This window comes from Panthera pardus, unplaced genomic scaffold (genome assembly GCF_024362965.1).
Source record: "Panthera pardus isolate Hobbes unplaced genomic scaffold, ASM2436296v1 HiC_scaffold_22, whole genome shotgun sequence".
Lineage (NCBI taxonomy): Eukaryota > Metazoa > Chordata > Mammalia > Carnivora > Felidae > Panthera > Panthera pardus.
The window spans coordinates 45,166,826-45,189,695 of NW_026526788.1; positions in this window are offsets into that span (position 1 = coordinate 45,166,826).

The window sequence follows — 22,870 nt, forward strand, 5'->3', positions numbered from 1 at the left end:
GGAAAAGCTCGGAGAATCAAAGTCAGTTCCTCTGAGAACTGTGGCAGGAGAAAGCATGACTTCCCCTGGGCGGGAACCCAACCCTCCCGTTACTTCCTAGGGTGGCTCGGGCCATTCATTTCTGTTTTGCTAAAATACCCGTGACATGTGAATAAACCAGGATTACAGAACATTGTCTCGGTCAGTAATCTGAGCCGGCACGGGCTCTGGTTTGATGAAATATGGTGCTCTCTGAGCAAACATGGGAATTGGTATTACTTCTCGTTAAAGCTGAACAGTGGGACTATTTAGAACTGACGCATGAATGCGGCACTGTGGGGAGTGACAATCTGAAGGGGCCGATTTGGGGGAGGGGGCAGCAGTGTGTGTGAGTTGGCCAGAGCAAGGCAGTTAGGAGACTTCTGCGGGGGAGGCAGCCAAAGAGACACTTGGGAATTAGGACCCCCTTTGGGGCTGCATGGGCTCCTTACAACCCCAAAACAATCCTTCTTGGAACCTTTGCAGGAAGGACAAAGCCTTACATCCTTGTCCTGGCATTTGAGCCCTTAATGTCTGGCCTGACTGTCCCCCGACTGTCTCAGTGAGCCTCTCTCCAGTCCTGCCAGTTCCCTCGAGCCCCGGATTCGGAAGGACCCACATTCTCTCAGTACAATGCCAGCCTCCTCCGGCCGTGCTTTTCTAGAGTCACACTGTGCTATACCACCCAGCACCTCTTTCAGAACCCAGGTGCACATCCCCCCAGCTGCCAGGAGAGCGGTCTCCTGATGGCTCACACCTGAGAACCTCCCCAGGCATTGCATCACCCAAAGCTGTCCGGTTCCCTGGGACAGCCCAGATGCAGCCACTAGGCTGAAGGGTGCAAAGGCCCTACCCCCTTGTCCCAAGGCAGGACAGCTTTGAAGGGCCGTGGGTTCCAGGACTTGCCGTGGGCTCTGCTGAGGCTCCTGTCACAGCCACATCACATTCACCTTCTCAGTCTGATGAATCCCGTTTTCCACGTGCATGTTCCCAGAAACCTCTGCATGCACATTTTCATCGCACAGTCTGTTTCCTGAGACACCTGACCTATGATAGTTGGTACCAGGAGAGATGTGAAGAAGTGGGCTCTAAGATGGGATCTGGGGGCTACATCTACTGTCCAAAGGCAAAGAGGACTCTGATTGCTGTCACTAGAGTCTAGATAGCCCTTGGCATATGTAGTGGGGAACCGGAGGGCTCAATGTCTCAAATATTAAAGGTTCAGGGAAAGTGATCATTATAAAGACAATGGAAGTAGTCAGTTCCTGCTGAGTGGGATGGATTCATGGGAGAGAGATAATGAAAGGTTGAGGGTGATCAGTCACTAATTTAAGCCAAAGTGTGCAAATCAGAGAGCCTTCCCAGCAGCCTGTGAAGAACCCCCTGCAGCTGGTGCAGCTGGGGAACAGGCCCAGGACTTACATATGAAGGTAGCAGAGCTCAAGTGATGGCTGAATTTTTCAACCCCAGCAAGTCCGTTATGCCAAAGTCAGGGTCCTAGTTGGGAAGGAGAGGGACCCTGAGACTTGGAATGGGGGCATCTCGATTGATGCACTTGAGAACATGAAAACTCTATACCTGCTTGCATGCTCTGGGCCCGAGGAAGTAGCTCATGCTCCCCTTGCTCAAAGATGATGCAGGTATAACATGTGTCCCTCTCGTAATCTACCCATCACCCCCTTTCTGGCTGCCAGGGTCACATCACCACATAGCTCAGCCAGGAGAGCGCTGGGCCCACCAACAGGGAAAGGTACAATAGATTGCAGTGTTTTAATACAGAGTCAACATGCACCAGCAGAAGATGATTGGGACTGGCTCCTGGTGGTGCAAGGGGGCAAGGATATAGAGCTGGATAACGGAGTGTTTCTCAATACAGAAGCCCTGTCCCATGCTGCAGGGCTTACACCATGGCAAGGACCCCAGTATATGAGGCTAATATGCTTATGGGTTGGCTCTTGGATGCTTGGGAAAAGTAATGGCCCTCACTAAGTGAAGTAACAGTGACAAATTGCCATCGTAAACGCTGGAGGGACAGATTAAAGGCTCAGAGAAGTGGATGTGTGGCAGTGGAGAGGGTCTATAAGGGCAGAAAACCACAAGCCTATATGTTCCATGGAAGGTCTCAGAGGACTCTCCACTTACCAAAGTGACACAGAATTTGATGGTGAGAAGAGCACCAAATTATGAAAAGCTCAGTGATGGCTGTTCTCTGTGGGCTAGGGCTCAGGTTGGGAGTTGTTATTGATGAATTGGGACATCAGCAGAACTAGGACAAAGGGATCCCCAAATAATGGAGCCCTAAACTATTCAAGTCAAAGTGAACACAACTTTCAAAACAGAGGGCATATGTAGAGTGTAGCTGGAGTACCTAACTCACACAGAGATGGGGAGGAGCTTACTAGAACACAGAGGCTCTAGGGGGTAGAGAGATGGGCAACCAATAACAGTATTGCTTACTTCATTCAATCAATTTGTACAATCAGAACTAAACCAAGAATGAATGAATGAGGCTGAGGGCAGTTACCCAAATAAAAGTCACACTCCCTTCCCCAATTTCTAGATCTAGACCAGTTTTTAGGCCTAGGTCACGTTGACTAGAGAGGCTAGATCTATGGAAGGAAGGAACCGGCAACAGCACAGCAAGGATGATTGGTGATAATTTCTCATCCTTCCCCAAAGGGACCTATGGCCATTTGCTTAGGGAACAGCTATATATGGGGGACGGGCAGCATTCAGACACTTCAAGGATGGATAGACACAGGGTCCAACTTGACATTGATACTGGGTGCCCCAAACAAAACTATCCCTCTGTTAGAGCAGAGTGTATGGGGGTTAGTGAGTAAATGGATCCTGGCCCATCCCAGATCACTGGGCCCAGAGTCTCATACAATAGCCACTTTCCTAAACCTCAGATGCATAGCTGGAGTGAACGTCTTTGGTAGCCACCAGAATTTTCACAATGGTTTCTTAGTCTGTAGGGTAAAAGCCATGGCAGTGGGGAAGGTAAGTGGAAGCTTACAGTAGGAAAGCCTAGGTAGAAGCCTCTGAAATTGTTCCCTCACTGCTGCCCTAGCCATATTAAGAAATCAAAATCAGTATTATGTCCCAAGGGGAATGGCAAACATAAAAAAAATTAAAAGCACAAAGGATGCTTCACCAGACTGGTCTCTGCAGAAAACAGACAGACACTGGAGAATGACAGTGGACAACCATGAACTCAATCAAGTGTAGTGTCAATCACCCCAATTGCAGCATTGGTGCCTCAGCAGTGTCTCAGCTAGAATAGATTGACATGGCTTTGGGTACATGGTGTGCAGCCTTTGATCTGGTGAGTTTGCTCTTTTCCATATCTTTCAAGAACTTAGAAATAGTTTGCATTTATGTGGGGAAGGTGCCCTTATACATTTGCTAGTATGTGTATTTCTTTCCCTAGGGCCATATTAATTCTACTGCCTCTGTTGCAATAGATCAAATGGACACTGGCAGGCATAGAAAGACTAACCACGGGACATCACATCAGGTGATCACCCGAAGTGTCCATCATGAGCTATGTTCTCTTACGCTCACCAAGTCATGTGTTTGGGTGGGTGCTGTAGTAATTTTTCCGACATGGACGCAGTCCATCTGAGACTGGGCCTGAATAGTGCCAAGGGTGCAATGAAGCTGTGCAAGCAGGTGGCTCAGACCTCTGTGCCATCCACAGATGACCACAAAGAGAGAGAAACCATTGCTCTTGTCTCTCTCTTTCCGCTTACACCTATGACCACTTGGAGCGTTCCCTATGATCAATTGATGGAGAAGGAAAATGTATGGGCTTCATCCATGGATGAGTAGGCTCAGTATGTGGGCACGAACTGAAAATGGATTTCTACTGCATTGCAGCCTCACTTAGAGATGGCCCTGAAAGCCAGTAATGACAGGAGATCCTCCTTACAGGCGGAGCTTCATGGGGCACACCTGGTCACCACCTTGTGTAGAAAGAAAAGTGACGTCAGATAAGAATATAGGTAGATTTGTGGGCGATGGCAAATGGCTTGCTTGGTCAACTGGGGACCTGAAGAAAACAGATTGAAATATCAGGGATAAAGAAGCCCAGGGAAAAGACATGTGGATAATATATAGGAGTGGGCAGGAGGTGAGAGGATCTTTGTGTTGTATGTTAGTGTCCACCAGAGAAAACTCACTGCAGAAGAGGCACTAAACAGCCAAGGAGATAGAATGGCTTGGTCGGTTGACATCAGCCAGCTTCTGTCATCAGTCACCCCAGTGCTGACAAGTTGGTGTGTGAATGGAGCAGCATTAGTGCCCGCTGCCCACAGCTAACCTACCTACTGCCGCTCTCAGTTGTCTAGCCTACCAGTGAGGGAGACCAATGCTGAGCCTGTGCTATGGCACCACCCCGGGATGAGCTTAAGTTATTTGGTGGATGGATGATGTCATTGAATTCATCCCACTCTTCCCTCAGCGCCTCAGCCAACGCCACCAGACTTTCAGAGGGTTTGATGCACTGACACAGGGTCCCACATAACATAGTCTTGCACTGACGGACTAATTTTACAGCAAAAGAGGCACAACAGTAGACACAGGCCAACGGATCTTTTGGTTCTGTCACAACTCATCAGCTGCCAGCCTGGTCGAGCGTTGGAAAACATGGCTGAGGTACCGTCTTGAGATGATACTCAGAGGATGGGGTGCCAACACTTCAGAGCATAATACATACTCTGAATCAATGATGAATATGCGATGCTGTGCCCTCAGCTGGTCGAATTCATGGTCTAGGAACCAGGCTGTCGAAGTAGGAGTGGCACTGTCACCATCACTGTCAGTGGCCCACTAGGGCAAACTGTGCTCCTGAGTCCTTAATTTTTGACACCCAGGCCAGGAATGCTTCTACTAGGACGTATAGTAGGATTTCCTTTCCATGTTCAGTGCCAGGTACTGGCCAATCCCTCCCAGCAACTGTGCTTAGAGGCCAGTGGGGAAGGACAGGAGTCACCATCCTACACAGGTAATTGGTCCTGTGCTGTGACACAGTGGGGCAGAGAGGCTATGTTTAGCACCCAGTTGACCCAGTGGGACATCTCCTGGTACTCCCTGCCCAGTTCCAACAGCAAATAGACATTGGCAGGAGCCACAGCTTGAGAAGGACACAGTGGCCTCCAAGGGTGACAGTCTGGGTCACCCCACCAGGCAAGCCCTCGAGCCCAGCAGAGGTGCTAGTGGAGGTGGAAAAGAATCTAGAACGTGTAGTAGGGGAGAACGATGATGAGTATTGGTGGTCCTAAGCCCAGCTAACTTTCCTTATCCCTCTAACCTTCCTCTTATATGTTTTCCCAGGACAAGAGACCAAGCAAAATCTTTGGGACAGGGTTCCCAGATAGGGTGGGATCAAGACAGGAAGCAAATGGACCCAAGCTCCAGAGAAGGCAGCCTGTGTAGATGGTGTGGTGCCACCCAGCTGCCCCTTCAGGACCCAGCCCCTTACTCCTCCCACATCTGGAGCGTTGTCTGCAGATGATTCACTGCTGAGACCCTCCCTGGGAATAGCCCCAGCTGCCTGAAGAGCTGCCCGGCCCGTGGTCATCATGCTCTTTTTTTCCAGGGCCACCCTGTGTCCTTTGGCTGGTCCATGTGACGGTACAAAGGCTTGGGTTCCCTTGGCTTAATTTTGGACACTTTTGAGGGGCCATCTCACTCCAGAGGCCCCCGTGGGAGCAACCACAGCCCCCACTGAAACCACTTCTCCCTCACCTTCTTGCTCTGCCCAGCCTGTCTCTTCACCCCTCATGGGTGATGTTCCGTGTGCCTTCCCCATACACCTGCTCCACTAGAATCCATCTCTGCACCTGGTTCCTGGGTAGCTGGATGAGAGACTGTTGTCCTGTGTGCCCACTCCATGGGTCATTCCCCGGGAGACATCCCAGTCTCGTCTCTTCTTTGCGCTGGCAGCTGCCGTCAGTCCCCCTGGCCTGCCCCCCTCCCCGTAAGGTCTGGGCTGGGAGCGGAATGTGCCCATCGTTGCTCTTGTGGACCCTCTGAGGACAGAGCACCTCTCCCTCACTGCTGCAACCAATCCTTCCTCCTTGACCTTCACTGTGAGCACCCGGGATGGCTTGGCCTCTCTGGGATGGTCCCACCTTCCACCATCTACCCTTCCTCCAGCCAGCAGCACTTGGACCTCCCCTGGGCCACCTGCCAGTCCCTACCCTGGGTTTTTCAGAGCCCCACGCTGGGCCCAGGCTACTGGCTTCTCACCCTGCCAGCCTCACCCCGGCATCCTTCTGCTCCTCCCAACATGTCTCTCCCCTTCTGCATGTTCTCCAGCTTCACGCATGTTCAGCCTCCCTTTCCCGAGTGGAAGGCCCAGCGTCTATACCCCTGAGAAAACTGAGGTCCCTGCAGTGGCCAGCTGTTGTTTTGACTGCCCAAGTGCTTTCTCCCTTGCTTTGTGACACAGCCCTCTGCTTCCCGTGCAGGAGGGAGGCCCCCCGCCCAAACCACACATGTGGCTCAGTGTGGCTGCCTAAGAGGCTGCCCTCCAGCTGTATCAGTGGGTCCAGTTCATGGTAGCCAGTCCAACACCTGTCCTGGTCACGGTGAATCCCAGAGAGGAATCGCTAGCCAGCTCAGTCATTACTGATAGGATGTTTCCAAGCGGATTGGATGGGATAAATAAGCCCTATTCGTCAGGTTGCTCATGTGGAATGATGCCTGTTCTGGCCATGTTCTCTGTAACACAGAAATGCCCATCTCTAACAGAAGACACCTGTGCCAGCCGAGGGAGGAGGCGGGGAGGGGCAGAGATGAATACAGGAGGGAAGGGGAGGATAGTCATCTATAGCTGTGTAACAAATCACCCCCAGACTTACAGTGGCTTAAAATAGTACACTCTTATAGTTTCTATGGGTCAGTAATCTGAACGTTGCTTAGATCAGACTCTTTCTCAAGGGTGCAGTCAAGGTGTTGGCCGGGACCACAGTCATCTTGAGGTTCAAGTAGGGCAGGATCTGCTTCAAACCTCCCTCATGAGGCTCTTGGCAGGACTCTGTTCCTCGTGGGTTGCTCGGCCCAGCGCCCCAGCTTCTTGCTAGATTCTGAGCTCCTGCTTCTCTGCTGTTCCTCTACTCCACTTTTTGGATGACTCCAACCAATCCCAGTTCTGAATGTCCATCTGGACCTAGGTCTGGATCGCAGGCCAGTGTGTCCCATCGGCTACTGGATATCAAAACCCTTTCTTGGATCTCAGGCTTTTCCCCCCACACCTGCTTCTGCTGTGATGGATGTATGTAGACCTGAAGCTCCAGGTTCACTGCTGGCTCCTCCCCTCTTTAACCACACCCCTAAACCATGCACATGGCCATCCCCTTCTCCAGGTCTTTGTCATCTCTTGCTTCCTGTCCCCATCTGGCCTTACCCCTCATTCCCCTCCTCCTGGACAACACAATAACCCTTCTCATGTCAGAGTTGACTCCGTCGCTCTCCTGTTTATAAAGCATTACTCGTTCCCCTTGCCCCTGGTACAACAGACCCTCTCGGGCTAGCCCTGCCTCCACCACCAGTTTCCTCCACACCCTCTCCTCTTGGCACCCTGGTTTCGCCTGTCCCTCCTACCTACGCCCATCATTCCCCCAAGCAAGACTTTCCTCAGCCTAAAATGCCCCCCCACCCTAGACCCACCCTTGTAATCTTATCCCACCTTCAAGATTCAGGGTCAAGCTCTGTCTTGTCCCAGAAGCCCCCCTACACCCTCCTAAGCCTCCAAAGCTCTTTCTTCACCTTCAGAATGAGACTTGCTCCAGACAGACCTATATAGAGAGAGGTTCCTGCATGTGGCCCATCCCTGTACACTGGGGGCTCCTGGGGAGACTGTGGCTGTTGAGCGTCTGTCCTGTGGAGGTGCTTAGGGAGCAAAGACAGGTCTGCTCCAGGGCTGCAGGAGGGGAGAGGGAGACTCAGAGGCCTGGGGACGATGCTTCTGCAGCCATTTACAGCTCCTTGCCCCCTGCTTCCCTCTTGCCTCCCCTTTGAGACCTCAAACACAAGGCAAGAGAGAAGAAGAGTAATGATCAGCTCTGAGCGTGTTGGTAGTTTCCTCTGGTTCTAGAAGGTTGCTAGTCCTCCGTGATTTACTGAGGATTGATGGAAACCAAAGTTAAGCTAGCACAACTGAGAAGGAGGGGCTCACCGGCTCGGATAACCAGATTGTCTAGAGCAAGCAGTGCAGCCGGCCTTTGGGAAAACTCAAACCCCAGACCTCCACATTGCTAGCACCCTCCCCCGCTTCCTTCCTTCTTTCCGCTCTAAAATGAAAACAGCTCTAATGTTAACTGGTTATACAGTTACTACTTGGCTATTGTAAAAAAAAAAAAAAAATGAGAACGATGTATAAGGCACCCCTATTAACATCCTGGTTACCATCTGAACCCAGGGTAGGCAAATTTTCTTTTTTTTCTATAAAGGGCCACTTAATAAGTATTTTAGGCTTTGTGGGCCGTGTGATCTCAACTCTGCCTATGAAAGCCATCGTAGACAATATATAAATGAAAGGGCATGGCTGTGTGCCAATAAAACTTTATTTACAAAAATAAGTGCTGGGCCGAACTGGGCCAGTAAGCTGTAGTTTGCCACCTCCTGGTGTAGACATTTTCTTTCTGCCTCAGTTATCAGCTTCATTCTCTCCTATGCCAGAATGATGGGGGGTAGGAGTGGTGGGGTCATGGGTCCAGCAGCTCTCTGTTCTGTCCTCCATTACTTGTGGCCAATGAGGAAAGGCATGACTCCCTACCAGCCCAGTATGAAAATCTGGGGGGAGGACTTTGGCCTGGCTCAAGCCAGATGCCCAACTCTGGAGCAATCTTGAGAGAGACCTGTAGGAGGGGTTATTTGATCGCTTCCTGGTGGTGGAGTGCCGCACCATGTCTTAGATGAAGGTATGTAAAACGCGGTTTGAGATATAGAAAACAATCAATGTGCAGTACATTCTATATCCCTCGAACAAAGCTCAGCTTTTGTGAAAGCAGTCTTGATTATTACTGTGGCATGATTTTAAAAACCCAGAGTTTTTTTTCACGTATCGTGTTCCATCATCTGCGTTTTCTTGCTAAGAGTTTAGTTGGTCCCCTGACCACTTTTCACCTTTGTAAATGCACTTCAGGCTGTAGTATGTTTCTCCCAGTTGATATTCTTCCATCCAGATGGACTCATAATTTTGGTCTCCTGGGACCTACTTGGTTTCTTATTGACATTTCCTCCTTTCCCCACAGCGCTTCTGCCAGCCCCACTTCCTGCCTTTAAGAGGTCAGATTCTAGGGGGCATGAGCAGGCTCATGTCCAGTCAGACCCTACAATGGCCAAAGCTGTGCTCTGTGACCTTCCTGCTTCTGCCCCTGTTGGTAGAGCCCCCCAACCCCCATACAGTGGACCTAGTGGAGCCCAGCACAGATTTGGGCATCTTTCTGGGCCAAGGCAAAAGTGCTGTGGATTCAGGCTGTTTGTCGAGCCCTTTGGCACCTTAGAGACCCAGGGGGAGACCCTCTCCTCTGTCTCCTTCCCTGGCTGCCCAAGGTCTTCATGCTGGGCTCACCTCCAGGGTCAACCCATCTGTGTGCAGTTTCCTCTTAGGCCGGCCTGTCTGGTCTGGCTGACTGCTCTCCCTTCCCTGGCTCCCATTCACATCCGGCCCCAGCTTAGACCCCAGTGTGTATTATTTAAATTCTGGCCCCCTGGAAATCACCATGGCCCTTTGGAAAGAGACCACATTGGGGTTTGTGGACCAGGGTCTGGCTGCTGGCTTCATCCTGGAGCAGGTGTGGCACTTTGGCAAGCTCTGTTTCCTCTTCTGTAAAATGCAGATAATAATGAACTTACCTCATGGGGTGGTTGTGAAGAGATAACAACTGAGATAATATGTACTGTTTTGGGCCCATCACAGGACTAGGGCGCCATGTTGATTGGCCAGGGACCTTCCCGGTTTTAGCACTGAAAGTCCTGCCCCACCCAGGGAACTCTCAGTCTGGGACAAATGAACACTGCAATAAATGCTACAGGGCCATCAATTCTAGTTTCTGCCTCTCTCCCCATGGCCCTTCCACGGAGACGAATATCCTCGCACACCTCCATTTCCAACTTCGAGACGTTCCCAGGCCATCCCATGGCTCCTTGGCTGCTGTGTGAAGACGCCTGAGACAATCCCATGGTTTGATATTCTCCATGTGCTGGGCTCAGTCTTAGCTTTCCCTCTAGCCTGACCTACCCCAGGAGGATCCGGGCCCCGCTGGAAGGGGGGAGGCCATGTCCTGCTGCCACTAAGCCTATGTCTGGGCTCCCCCTGTGCTCACGCTGATGCTCACTCAGGCCTGCCTGCTGGAGACGAGGCAAATGTGCCAATGGAAACTTCCACCTCCCTGGCACCACCTCTGTCCTCCCCAGCATCCCGCTGCACTGCCAGGGCATCGCATAACCCAGCTGCCTCCCCTGGATGCCGGGTGCTACCTCTCCGGACTCCCTCTGTTCATAATGATACACATTGTGCTTTTTTACGACCCTTAGCTATTTTCAGGGAAGAGTAAATGGTTTGGTGCACTCAACATGGGGAACACGGGAGGGTGGGGAACAGAGTGGGAAGGGCTGGACTGAGAAGGCAGCTAGGCACCAGTCTGCAGCCTCCGTGAACGTGGGAGCCCTGGGGTGGCTTGTCCGTGGGAAGGGGCTGACCAGGAGGGGCTTGGAGGACTGACTGGGAAGAGCCTGGGCTTAGGAGGCCCCCTGGGAGGGAGGTAATGAGAGGCCCCCCCACCCCTCTGCCTGCTCCCTGGAAAGGACTCAGACGTTAAGCCTTCTCTCCTCCCGTGTTCCCAGTGCCTGCAGAGAGCTGTGGATGGAGGATGCAAGGCCATCAGTTTCTGCCACTTTCTCTATTGCCAGGACTGAGTTTAAGAGAGTTAAAGTCAATTCCCCTCAAAGCGAGCTAGACTCACAGGCCATTCTAATGCCAGTTTGCCCAGAGGCGCCCTTGCCTCAAATTCATATTAACCAAATTAACATCTTGCACGGCAGAGGATCGCCCTATATGAGATTGGTGGTAATCTCTTAGGATTTTCCCCTGCTTTCTGCTTTGTGAGCATTTGGTTTTACCCCACCCAGGACTCTAGTATTTATCACATTTGCCTACTTCAGGTAAAACTCATCAGATGTAGTGCTTTTTTCAATATGTGTTCCTTCGTGTGGTATAATGCTTACTCTTGCTCCCTTTTGTGCATGATACAGAGTTTGGTGTCTGTCCCTGGTCTCGTGGGGACACCTTGGTGACCAGGGACCCTGAGCCCACGGTTGTATTGGTTCCAACTCAACACATCATCAGACTGTAAAGCAGAGATGCAGACGTGGGCAGAATCCTTTTATCTTTGCTGAGGAAGGGTATTTGCTTATTTATTATACATACACTTAAAACTCATTGGAGAGCATGGGGTGAATATAAAAAGGCACCTGTTGGGATGAGCACTGGGAGTTGTATGGAAACTGATTTGACAATAAATTTCATATTAAAATAAATAAAATTAACATACAAAAAAAAGCAAAGGTAAAAAGGATTCCTTATTTTTGAACCACACAAAGTGATTTTTGACAGGCTATTCAATTCTCTCCCATCCTTACTCTGTGAATGTCTTCCTGTTCACACAGCTGAGATCATTCAGTGTTCGCATATTTGGGTTTTCCTTTTGTGACCAAACATTGGAACATAAGCATTTCTTTATGTCACAAGAAAACTTTTCAAAAGCATATTTTAATTGACGGCATATTTCTCTGGTTTGCTTTACCATGGTAGAGTTAACCAATCTTCCCTCATTGATTATTCCAGATTTTCCTATTATAAACAATACCAAAAGGAACATTTTTGTGCAATAAAATATTCCCCACATTTAGATTTATTGTGGCTTTGGCAAATTATCTGCTAAATAATGCCAAATAACAGATTTACGGTAGTGGAATTATATGATCAAAGAATAAAATAGCATACGGATTTTGTACATATTTTAGACTGTTATCCCCAAAAGCAACATCACTAAGATCAGTTTTTTAAATGTACCAAGTTTTGCTTACTTTATAAAATCAGGTCTAATTCTTCTGGTACCACTGATGCTTCTAAGCCTGTCACAACCCCCCACGCCCACAGGGGTTAAATATTGAATTATGTTTTCTTCCTGTGTGGTTGACTCTATTTCATTTTTATTATTATACATTGCTTCCCCTGCTGTTTGGTGTGGGTGGGATTTCCTGGGCCCATGATGTGAGGTGAGGCAGGTGAGCTACGATGGCTGACTTATCACTTACCTGGGACATGGAAGTTAGGCATAAATGGACCTCCTGAGCCACATTCCCTCCTCTGAACCCATCGGTCAGCCTTTGTACATCCTTCCTGGTGACACAGAGGGCTTCCCTTCAAGGTTGTAAGGAAGGATGAGATGCTATGATGCTCCATGGAGCCCTCTGGCAAGGCTGCACTGTGGAAGAGGCAGCCTGCACCCCCAGGTGGCCACGGAGGCCTCCTTCCTGTGTGGTCGAGCTGTCTTCTCTGTATCCCTTCACCCCCCCCCCGCCTCGTTCTGGGGAGCCCCAAGTTCCCTGAGCAGCCAGGCTGGCCCCTCACCCCCAATCCTGGGCAGCCACTCTGCCAGCCTGGGGTCTGGTGAGAAGTACCAGCTCTGGTCCCCCAAGCAGATAGACGGTAGGAGATTGGAGCAGGTGCCAGAATGCCCCGTCACGAGCAGCTTGGGCTGGCACCCGCCCTCCCCTCGCCCCGGCCTGGCTCACAGGGCCCTTTGGAGTCCTATTTCTGGACTCTCACTGCAGTCAGTGGGATTTGGAGATATTTCCTCTTTAACATCCACTTGACAGTGTTTCCCAAGGGCCTACCATGAGCTGAGCACTGTGTGCGGGTAGTTCTGGGGGTGCAGACACAAAGAGCAAGAGCCCAAGACTCTAGGCAGTGTGGCAGCTCCTAGGAACTGAAAGCATAGTGGGAGGGGACACAGATGAGGCTGGAAAGGTGAGCATGGGGCAAGAAGGGAGCATAGCTATCTCACTGGGCAACCCTAACTGAGCCAGGGTGAAGTCCAGTAGGGCTTCCTGGAGGAGGTGGTAGCTGGCTGAGAAAGAAACATAGGGGGAGAGAAAGAAAAAGCATTCCACGTCTCAGGATACAGGGAGGCAGACAGAGAGGGAATAGGCATGGTCTTCCCAGGAAAGGCAAGTAACTGGGTAAGATGAGAGACAAGGATACCCTTGACTCTTACAGACCTTTCAAACAATCACAGCCACCAGGACCACTGAGCTGGACCATTGGGAGAGAAGGAAGAAGCGCATGGCATTTCCTGAAACAGAGAGTGGGTTTGCAGTATGTCTCAGAGGAACATAAGGACTCTCCGTGGACAGAGGCATAGAGCTGGGGTCCTCCTGCCGGCAGTGAACCAAAGAATGTGTGAAGCAGGACTGCCATCCATCAGCCTTCCAGAGCCCATGGCCTTATTGGGAGCTGGGATTCTAGAAACAATGGCTCCCTGGGGAGGGTATCTGGCCTCTCACAGACCGGGAGAAGGTTCTGTGAAGCCTCGTCCATGGAGGGGAGCAGGCAGGGAGAGTGGCCATCCAAACCAGACAGCGAAGGTAGAGGATAAGCCTCTGCCTGCCTTCTGTGTGACTCTGGACAACCTTGAACTTCCCAAGCATGGTGTCTGTGTCTGGTATACGATCCGCCCCACCAGGGCATGCCCAGGTTGCAACATCATTCCCTAAATCACTTGTGATGCCTGGTCTCTTCCACCTCAAAGACAGAGGGCCCCCAGGCGGTGTTCTTGAAACCTGCCACCACAGCCTTACCTCGGCAGCTTTCTGTGCCAAGGTGCCACGTGCCTGGGGATCCTGCGTAGCCCAGCGTGTCCTGGACCCTCGCCACCTGTCTCGGGCTGGTGAGCATCTCTCTGGAGCTAGCAGGGGCATCCGGCAGTGGGCTGGCAGGCAGGTGGCTTTTATATGCCTAGTATTGTTGGGCCAGGCAGACCTGCGTCAGACAAGGCATACGGGTGGCGTGGGCGTCTGTCTGTGCTCCTGGCTGGGCCTGAGCAGGGAGCAGAGGACACTGGGCCATGCCAGCAGGCACACCCCAGGGAGGCCCAGCCACAGAATGAGGACACCAGACCCTCCTCATCTATGGCTTTCCTCTCCTGAGATACTTATTTCCATTTGTTCATGAAAAGGCTGGACTGAGCCAGGCCCAGGGGTGGAGAACGTGGGGTGGGCAGGCCCCAAGTTGGGACCTGCTGTGTCTTCTTGTGCAGGCAGAGGGCAGGCTCCTAGGAGCCTGCGACTGATGGGGAGCTTCCGGGCCACGAGCACTTCAGAGCAGGAGGATGTCACTGGCCCATTCAGCCAGGTTTCTCCGACCCCCTGGAGGGCCAGTTCTGAGCCCTGGAAACTTATGGTCCTGCCCCGTGAGCTTGTATTCTAGTGGAGGTGAGCAGATAAAGAAGGAGACCTCTTCCAGCAGGGTGGGCTCTAAGAAAGACCCGAAGCAGGGCCACCGGGAGAGCGTGACAGCGGCAGGGCGGTCAGGGGGCTTCTGGGGGGAGAGACCTGTTGCGACTGGATGAAACCTAGAAATTGTATTAAACATATCAGCATGACTGCTTATGGGAGGGTGGGATCGGGGAAGGGACCATGGATCGCAGCTGCAGGGAAAACAGATGGATGGACACAGAGAGGGGCTTGCATGGACCAGTGGTGGGCTCTGAATGGAGGAGTTGGATGTGCTCAAATCTGTCTTTCCAACATCAAAGCAAAATACAAAATTAACACCCAGACCGAGGCACCAAAACTGATTGGAAACTCTGGGTACAAGGTATGCACGGGGCTGAGGATTGGAGGTGGTCTGGTGAGGGTCTTCCAAGTGGTATGGTCACGTGGAGACATGGCCGTTCCACCGGGGGACCCAAGACGTCAGCTCGCTGTCCCGTGGGCAAATGAGGAGTGCTCCCATTTCTGGGCACAGGCGTGCCTGGCTGCCAGGGTGGCCGAGCAAATGGACGGGGAAGGAGCTGAGGACTAGAAGGTTCACCTCTAGAAGTCCAGTTATCCCCCCTTTTGGTCAGGCACTTCCCCTGAGTCTGTGGCGGTAACTGCTGTCCCTGAATTCAGAGCTGCTTCTCTCTGCTTCCCCAGAGAGGATGCTGCACCTGTTTTGAGGGAGCACCCCTGGCTGTGCGGGGTGGGGACAGGATGGAACAATATAACCTTCCCTATCCCGGGCTTCCACAGCATATCTGTTTTCAGCCCACCTCTCATTCCGTTCACCGGTCCAGGACCTCGAGTTCCAGAGTCTCCCCATGTTTTATTGAGATAAATCAGCAGATTTCTTATTGCCCACTTTACCGTAAGTGTAACTTCTGCTTTTCTAACTACCCCGAAGTTCTATTGACCTCTCTAATCTGCCGCCATCCCTCTTCTTCTTTTTTCTCTGATAGATTTATGGCTTTAATTGTTTTTCCTTTGGCCATTTTAATGGAATTTGGGAGAGTAAGTGGACAGAATGCCACATGTACCCACCATGTTCGGTTGAAATTGACACCTCACCATTTTTCTGACCCTCGGTTTTCACCCTAACATGGGGGTGATGGCACGAGAGTCAAATGAGCTCCTGGAGGCAACCACTTCGGGGGTGTGGGGGAGGGTGGGATTGAAGATAAACATTCCTGAGTTTGGGCCTGACCCTACCACACACTGACTCGGTAGTTTGACCAAGTCCCCTACTCTCTCTGAGCCTCAGTTTCCCCATGAGTAAAAAGGAGATGGTGACACTGCCCCTTGGCAAACCACCAGGCATATGGTGGGTGCTCCCTCTATGCTATTTTCCTTCCATAAGGGACCCAGCACCGTCACGGAGACGTCTGTTGTATGTCCTAGTCATGGCACTGTGACCACTGCACTGAGTGTCCACAGCAGGGCAAAATCCGGTGGGGTTGTCTCTAGGGATGTCTCTCCCAGCTGTCTGCCCTTCGCAGAAGAGGCAGATTCCTGACCCACCATCTGCACTCTGAGGCCTTCAGGCAGAAGATGGGCTAGTTTCCATGTGGGAACTCATGGGTCTGAGCATCATGGAGCAGGATGGAGAAATAAGGAACATCTTTCCTTTATGTGTCTTTATGTAGTGGGTGGTTAGGGAGTAAGTAGCCCACTAGCTGGCAACTGAGGACAGAGCTTGCAGGTAGAAAGTAAGCGTTCTTTGAGTTCTGAAGAGCCCAGGGGTTCCAGAACGACTCCACCATCCGCAAGTGATACATGAAGTTCCAGATATCTGTTCCTTGGGTCATTTTCCTGCTTGACTACATTCATGAGAACAGTGGCCCTTTGATTACCAGGATGCCAATGGTAGGATCGTATTTCTATAAGGAATGTGAGTCAGCCAATCCCCTTCTCCCCAAGCCTCAGTTTCCCCCACGTGTAAGAGAAGCAAGTGCACAGCATGAAGACACCTCAAGTATGCAGCTCTAATGATCTCTGGCCTGAGGGCCCCCACCCTCTGTCAAAGTCTCCAGCTGTCCTAGTTGGACATGAGTCTTCTTGCTGATCAGTAAGAGATTTTGTAGCTAATCACTTTGCTTATGGCTCTTAATCCCTTAGGAGACAAATGCTCTTTGAGGGACTACAATATTATTTTTGCACAACTCTGCGGGGTCCGGAAGCACGTGCAACTGAAGGACAAAAACATCCTCCTTTGGTGGGGATAACAGGAAAATAACAGTGGTGATGAAGAAACCAAAGAGGCATGCCAAGTCCTGCCACGTATGAGTCATCTGACTACTCCTCTGGCACAATGGTCATGGCCTCTGGGGCTGGCAAATGGGACACATGTGACAATTGTGTCTCTCTGTCCTGGGGCCAGACCAATGGTAAGAGTGAGGAAGTCTTTTATTGTGTGACCACCAATATGAGGAGACAGGGGTGAGATTTGGTAGACTAGGAACACACAGTCAGTCCACTGTTGGGTATGTCCATCCACAGGCTGTATCCAGAGGCATCCAGGAAGGTAGCGGTCGCCTCCCCTGTAGCCACATGGGGGCTGAGCATCACCCCTGGAGAATAGTCAGGTTTCTCTGGGGCCCTGTGGGGACTCCTGTCAGGACGGCAAGGCAAAACTCTGACCAATGGAACTAGCTAGCAACTTGTCCTCAGGCAACTTTCTATGGATTATGAGTCTCTAGGTTCCATCAAGCCCCATCAACATGGAAGTCTCCTGCATCGAGAAGCTTCTCTGTTACCACCCACCGGCCCACTTACAGAGGCATAGAAGGTCTGCTGATTTGCTTTAAGCCTGAAGTTACTTTGTAAGACATCAAAATAATTATCAGGCATATCCACTCATCGGAGGCAGTTTGGAACATACCAAAAAGAAAAATATACATAATCATCATCTTATCATACAGAGTTAACTACCATTGTTATACCATTCCATCCTTGACTTTTCCTGGTTGTGTTTTCATCCTTTTGTGCAGCCATGATTATACCATTGTACACTTTCATATCGTGAGGTTATATTTTTTACAAATGTTCCCTAAATAGTACAAGTTTGGTCAATCCTGATTGTTGCTTAATTAGTCCATTTCAAGCTTTGGCTGTTGTAAATAATAGTGCAGTGATCATCTCTGGGTATTTTAATTTTTAAGCCTGGGGTCAATTCTTTAGCATCAGTTTCTAGAGTGGAGCTGTTCCATCAAAGGGTATGAACACTTTTAGGTTCTTTATCTCCTATGGGAAAGGCTGACCTTAGGATTCCACCTGCCATGTGCCCAGAGGGAGCAGGGAAAGTGCTCTGTTCACAAAACTCTTGTCCCTTTGTCCTAGACCAGCCAATTGGCCTGAGTCTGCCCACAAAGTACTCCATGAGCACCCCCCACAACCTCTCCCCATTCCCTCCATTCTCCTCCGTTGTCCATAACTGTGGGTAACCATGGTCTTCAGAAGCGTTGAAGAGCATTCTGGGCTGGGGGTGCTTGGCTAGTGTTGGACAATTCCACCAGAAATCATTGTTCCTGGGCGTGCTGGTGCCTGCCCATGGAAAGGCCTGTAGTGCTAACACATGTGATCAGGCATTGCCCCCCAGCATGGCCCCACAGAAAAGGAGTGACTAACCAGAGTGCCTTCCTGTCTTCTCAAAGTTCAGGCCAGGGGTCCCAGGTTCAAAGAACTGTGTCTGACTCATTTTTTCCCATTCCCCAAAGGCAAGTGCAGTTTGAAAACACTGAAAGCACCTCCCACCCTACCCAAACAGAAGCCCATTCCTGGGGTTCACTTAGTCCAGGGTCCAGGCACGGCTGGCAAAAACAGCATCCAGGCCAGGGCAGGCACCTACTGTGGAAGGTCACCGGAAGAAGGGCTGGTCTGGGAGTCTCTGTCAGCCTGATGGGGGGCCAGGACCCTGAGGTCACTGGGATGTGGGGAAGGGACAAGAAACGTGAACTTTACTAAAGGGAGATGTATTTTTCAGAAGAGAAGAAGGTTCCAGACAAACTCTCTAACTTCACAAATTTGCATGTGTAGCTGATGAAGGGCCCCAGTGCTTAGGATACTGAGGAACGGGTAGTAGGTGGGCCCTCTGAGCTCCATGGAGACACCCCAGCTGTGTCAGGAGTTGTGTCTACTCTTCCAAGCTGAGGGTTGGAGGTCCTCACTGAACAAAGGCCTTCGCCCTGGAGCACACACATCAACTACTCAGATATCTCTGGGGACCCAGAGCCTACCTACAGCCTCACAAAACAGCTTGCTGCATTGGGCAACCCCCCTGTTCCTTTCACGTATTGTCAATCTTTGTAGGAATAAGGGCAGAAGTAAATAAGTACATTCCTCCTCATTGGAGCGAATCTTCTCTCTCCCAGAGAGCCCACCTGCTGGCTGCTCTCCCATCCAAAGGAGCCCGCAGAGTGAGGCTAGAACTTTCTTCACATGCTGTGACTCCAACATTTATTGACTCTTTTCAATGAAACACTCTATTCCTCCAATTGTTTCCACGAGGCATGGTTCCTACCTGGTTATCTTCCTTGGGACAGGCTCTGCATTTAAATTTCCCTCTTAGAATGTGGTATGGAGAACTAAACCGTCCTTCAGATGAGCCCACATGCACAGGAGCTGTTGGTGCCTATGTTCTGGGCACCCCATGCCTCCAGAATCCATCTGTCATGTTGAGTAGTGTGGACAGCCACAGCCCAGAGGGGTCTTAGACCCAGCTTAGAGTCAGTGCCCTGAGTATGAATGGCCAGACAACAAAGCCAAGATAAGACATGACACAATATTCAGTGTATCTCAATTGTATTTCATCTCAGTTGTATTTTATAGACTGGCTGTACGAGACTGTTTATCTCCAGACCTCAGAGGTGTCGTCACATGTAGCTCCAGGAGCTGCTTCGAGGCCCCTGCGACCAGGAGGTGAGAGCCCCGCAGGTAAGAAGCCTCAGAGGCTTCTGAGCAATGTGTGTGGAGTGGAGGTTGGGGGAATGTGCTCTGTGCAGCCGTAACTCCTTTATAACACACCACAGCAACACCGATCTGTCACAATGCTCTACTCATCAAGGACAGATTCCACGTTTCAGAGCCCACGTTAAAGAAATACAAGCAGATCAAGTCAAATAGAAACTCCCCCTCAAAACTCTAACTTTTCATACAGAATAGCACTGAGGACTTTCTTTGTGTGGTTTCACATCTGCTCGCTCACTGTGCTTGCCCAGAAGCCCATCCTTGCAAAGTCACCAGCCCTGCACTTGTGCTGATTAGGAGAGTGCGGACAGCCTGCTTTTCCCTTCCTGCTGACTAGGGGGTTGGAAACAGACATTGAGGGGGTTTCTCCTAGGTAACAAGCTCCTGGTAGGCGTTCTGTATGTTGGACTCCTCCTGGTCCTTGCCACATCATGGGGAAATGCATTCTTATCTCCACTCCACATATGGGAAAACTGAAGGTCATGGAGGTTAAATCATTTGCCCTTGTTGACAAAACTGGTAATGACAGCTTGGATTGGAGTACAGAGCTGTTGACTCAGAGCTCCATGCTTTGTCTATGGCCTCAGACTCTACACCAGTGCCATCCAATAGAAATAGAACGTGAGCCATAAGTATGAGCCAAATACGTAATGTTATATTTTCTCGTAGCCACATTAAAAAAAGGGAAACCAGGTGACTCATTCCAGTAACATCTCTTTTTTAAACTCCATCGATCCAAAATATTGGTACTTGAACATGGTGATCAATATAAAATTATTAACTTCACATTCTGTTTTTGGAGTATGTCTCTGAAGCCCATCGTGTAGCTCCCACTCACCGCACATCTCAAGTCGGGCCAGCTGTACCGCAAAGTGCTCTGCTATTAAATACAAAACTATCGCTTCATGTTCTCCCTTAGCCATTCTTTCAAGAGAATTTCATTTTTTTTCTTAGTGCTTTTGAATATATTTGCACTTTTTATAAGAAATAGACTGTAAATGGGGCGCTTGGGTGGCTCGATCGGTTAAGCATCGGACTTCAGCTCAGGTCATGATCTTATGGCTCGTGGGTTCGAGCCCCGCGTCGGGCTCTGTGCTGACAGCTCGGAGCCTGGAGCCTGGAGCCTGCTTCGGATTCTGTGTGTGTCTCTCTCTCTGCCCCTCCCCCACTCGTGCTCCATCTGTCTGTCTGTCTCTCTCTCTCAAAAATAAGTAAACATGAAAAAATTAAAAAAGAAAGAAATAGACAATGAATTCCTAATAAAAGTGAAACTGGAGTGCTTTCTGACTTGTCTCAGTCTGCTCGGGCTGCCGTAACAAAACACCACAGGCTGGGTGGCCTTGGTAACAGACACTGTTTCCTTCCACAGCTGGTGGGTAGAAGTCTGAGATGAGGGGGCCGTCACAGTTGGGTTCCTCTTCCTGGTTTGTACATGGGGACCTACTCTCTGCCCTCAGGTGTTGGGGAGATAGGGAGACAGAGAGGATTAGCTCTGGTGTCACTTCGTATAAGGGCACTAATCCCACTATGACGCTCTACCTGCATGCCTTCATTTAATCCTCACTATGTCCCAGCGTCCCTGTCTCCAAGTACCATCATATTGGGGGTTAGGGCTGCAGCTTATGAATCTAAGAGGAGACAAACCTTCAGTCCAGAGTATCACCGAATAAAAGGCAGGATAAGAACATTTCTCAGCGCTCCGTGTCCTTGCAGTTACCTCGGGGGGACAACTTGGAAACTTCTGTTGGTGTGAATTGTGAGGCCTGCATGTTGCAGAAATGCCCCTGCGAAGTAAACCAGTGCATTCAAGCCCTGCCCTTCACAACTCTTGGCCCCTTTCCCCCCTGAGTCTTTACAGCAAGGGGCAGTGTCCTTAACCTCATGTTTGCAAGTCAAACCTGGAGGCTCTGAGGTTTGGTGACACGTTGGCAGCTGAATGGGTAGATAGAGCGGGAGCCGGGGCTTAACCGCTAGCCTTCTGAGTACAGGGTTCTCTCCTACAGTCTGCTGTGCAAAGACTTGCTGATGCCTATTGCTATCCCCCGGGGATACTGGGGTTGTCGTGGACCCCGTTCTGCCCACTCTGGCCTTTGTGTCCTTTCTGAGTGGCAAAGAGCTCTCACAGGTGTTGGGTCATTATCTGTGCCAAGTGCCTGGTGGCTTGGCCAGTAGGCATCTGTGCTAGTGCCCAGAAAGACAAGATTCCTTTGCACGCGACTGGGGGAGCTTCTGGGGAGGGACGCCTGGGGAGCAGGCCTTCGAACTGGTTTCACCTTGTTATTGAAGCTGCTGGTCCACTCTTGGGGGTACATAGTGATGGTGTGGCAGATCTTGGCTTTCAGCAGTCACAGCACAGAGACATTACGAGGACCAAGGCAGACATGTTCCTAAACAGAACCTGTGTCAGCAAGGGCATTGGTCTACCAGAAGATGACAGCAGGCCCGAGCCCCTGGGGGTCAGGGGAGATGGCGCTGGCCGCCCAGGAGGTAGAATGCCAGGACAGCCTCGCTGAGGGGGAGGTGCACAGGACAGAAGCAGAGTAGTGTGGGTATCACCCCACCTGAAGAAGCCACCTCAGACAAGGGGGTCTCTTTCCCAGATTCGTCAGCTCTTTAAACCCAGATGATAGCAAGAAGAAATACGATATGCCAGTCATTTTCCATAGGTCATTTGTTATGGGTTGAATTGTGTCCTCCCCAAATTCCTATGTTGAAGTCCTAACCCTTAGTACCGTATCTGGAAACTAGTAATTAGAAGTAATTAATTAAGACAAGGTTATTGGCCCCTAATCCAACAGACTGTCCTTATTTTAAAAAGGGGGAAATTTGGGGACATATATACGCACACAGGGAGAACACCACGTGAAAATGAAGGCAGGAATTGGGGTTATTTGGGGAAGGCCAACAAACATGAAAGACTGAAAGCAAACCGCCGAAAGCCACAGGACCACGAACGTCCACATTCTTCCTTATAGACTTCAGAAGGAACCCAACCTGCTGACACCTTGCTCTTGAACTTCTAGCCTCCGGATATGAAACCTCAGGCCTCTATCTGGCTCAGGCCTCCTCTGGTGTAACTGAAACAATGAATTTCTGTTTGTCAAGCCCCCAGTTTGTGGCGCTCTGTTAAGGCAGCCCAGGCAAACTAACAAATCATGTCATTTCATAAGTATTCTGGTCCTATGACAAAGGTGGTTCCGTGCCCACTTAATACAAGAGGAAAGCAAGGTTCAGAGAAGTGACTTACCCAAAGTTACTCAAAGGTGTCACACCCCAGCCCACTACATCCTACAACATTAGTGGTTATTTCCTCTCAGGCTTTGTGCGAGTGTCC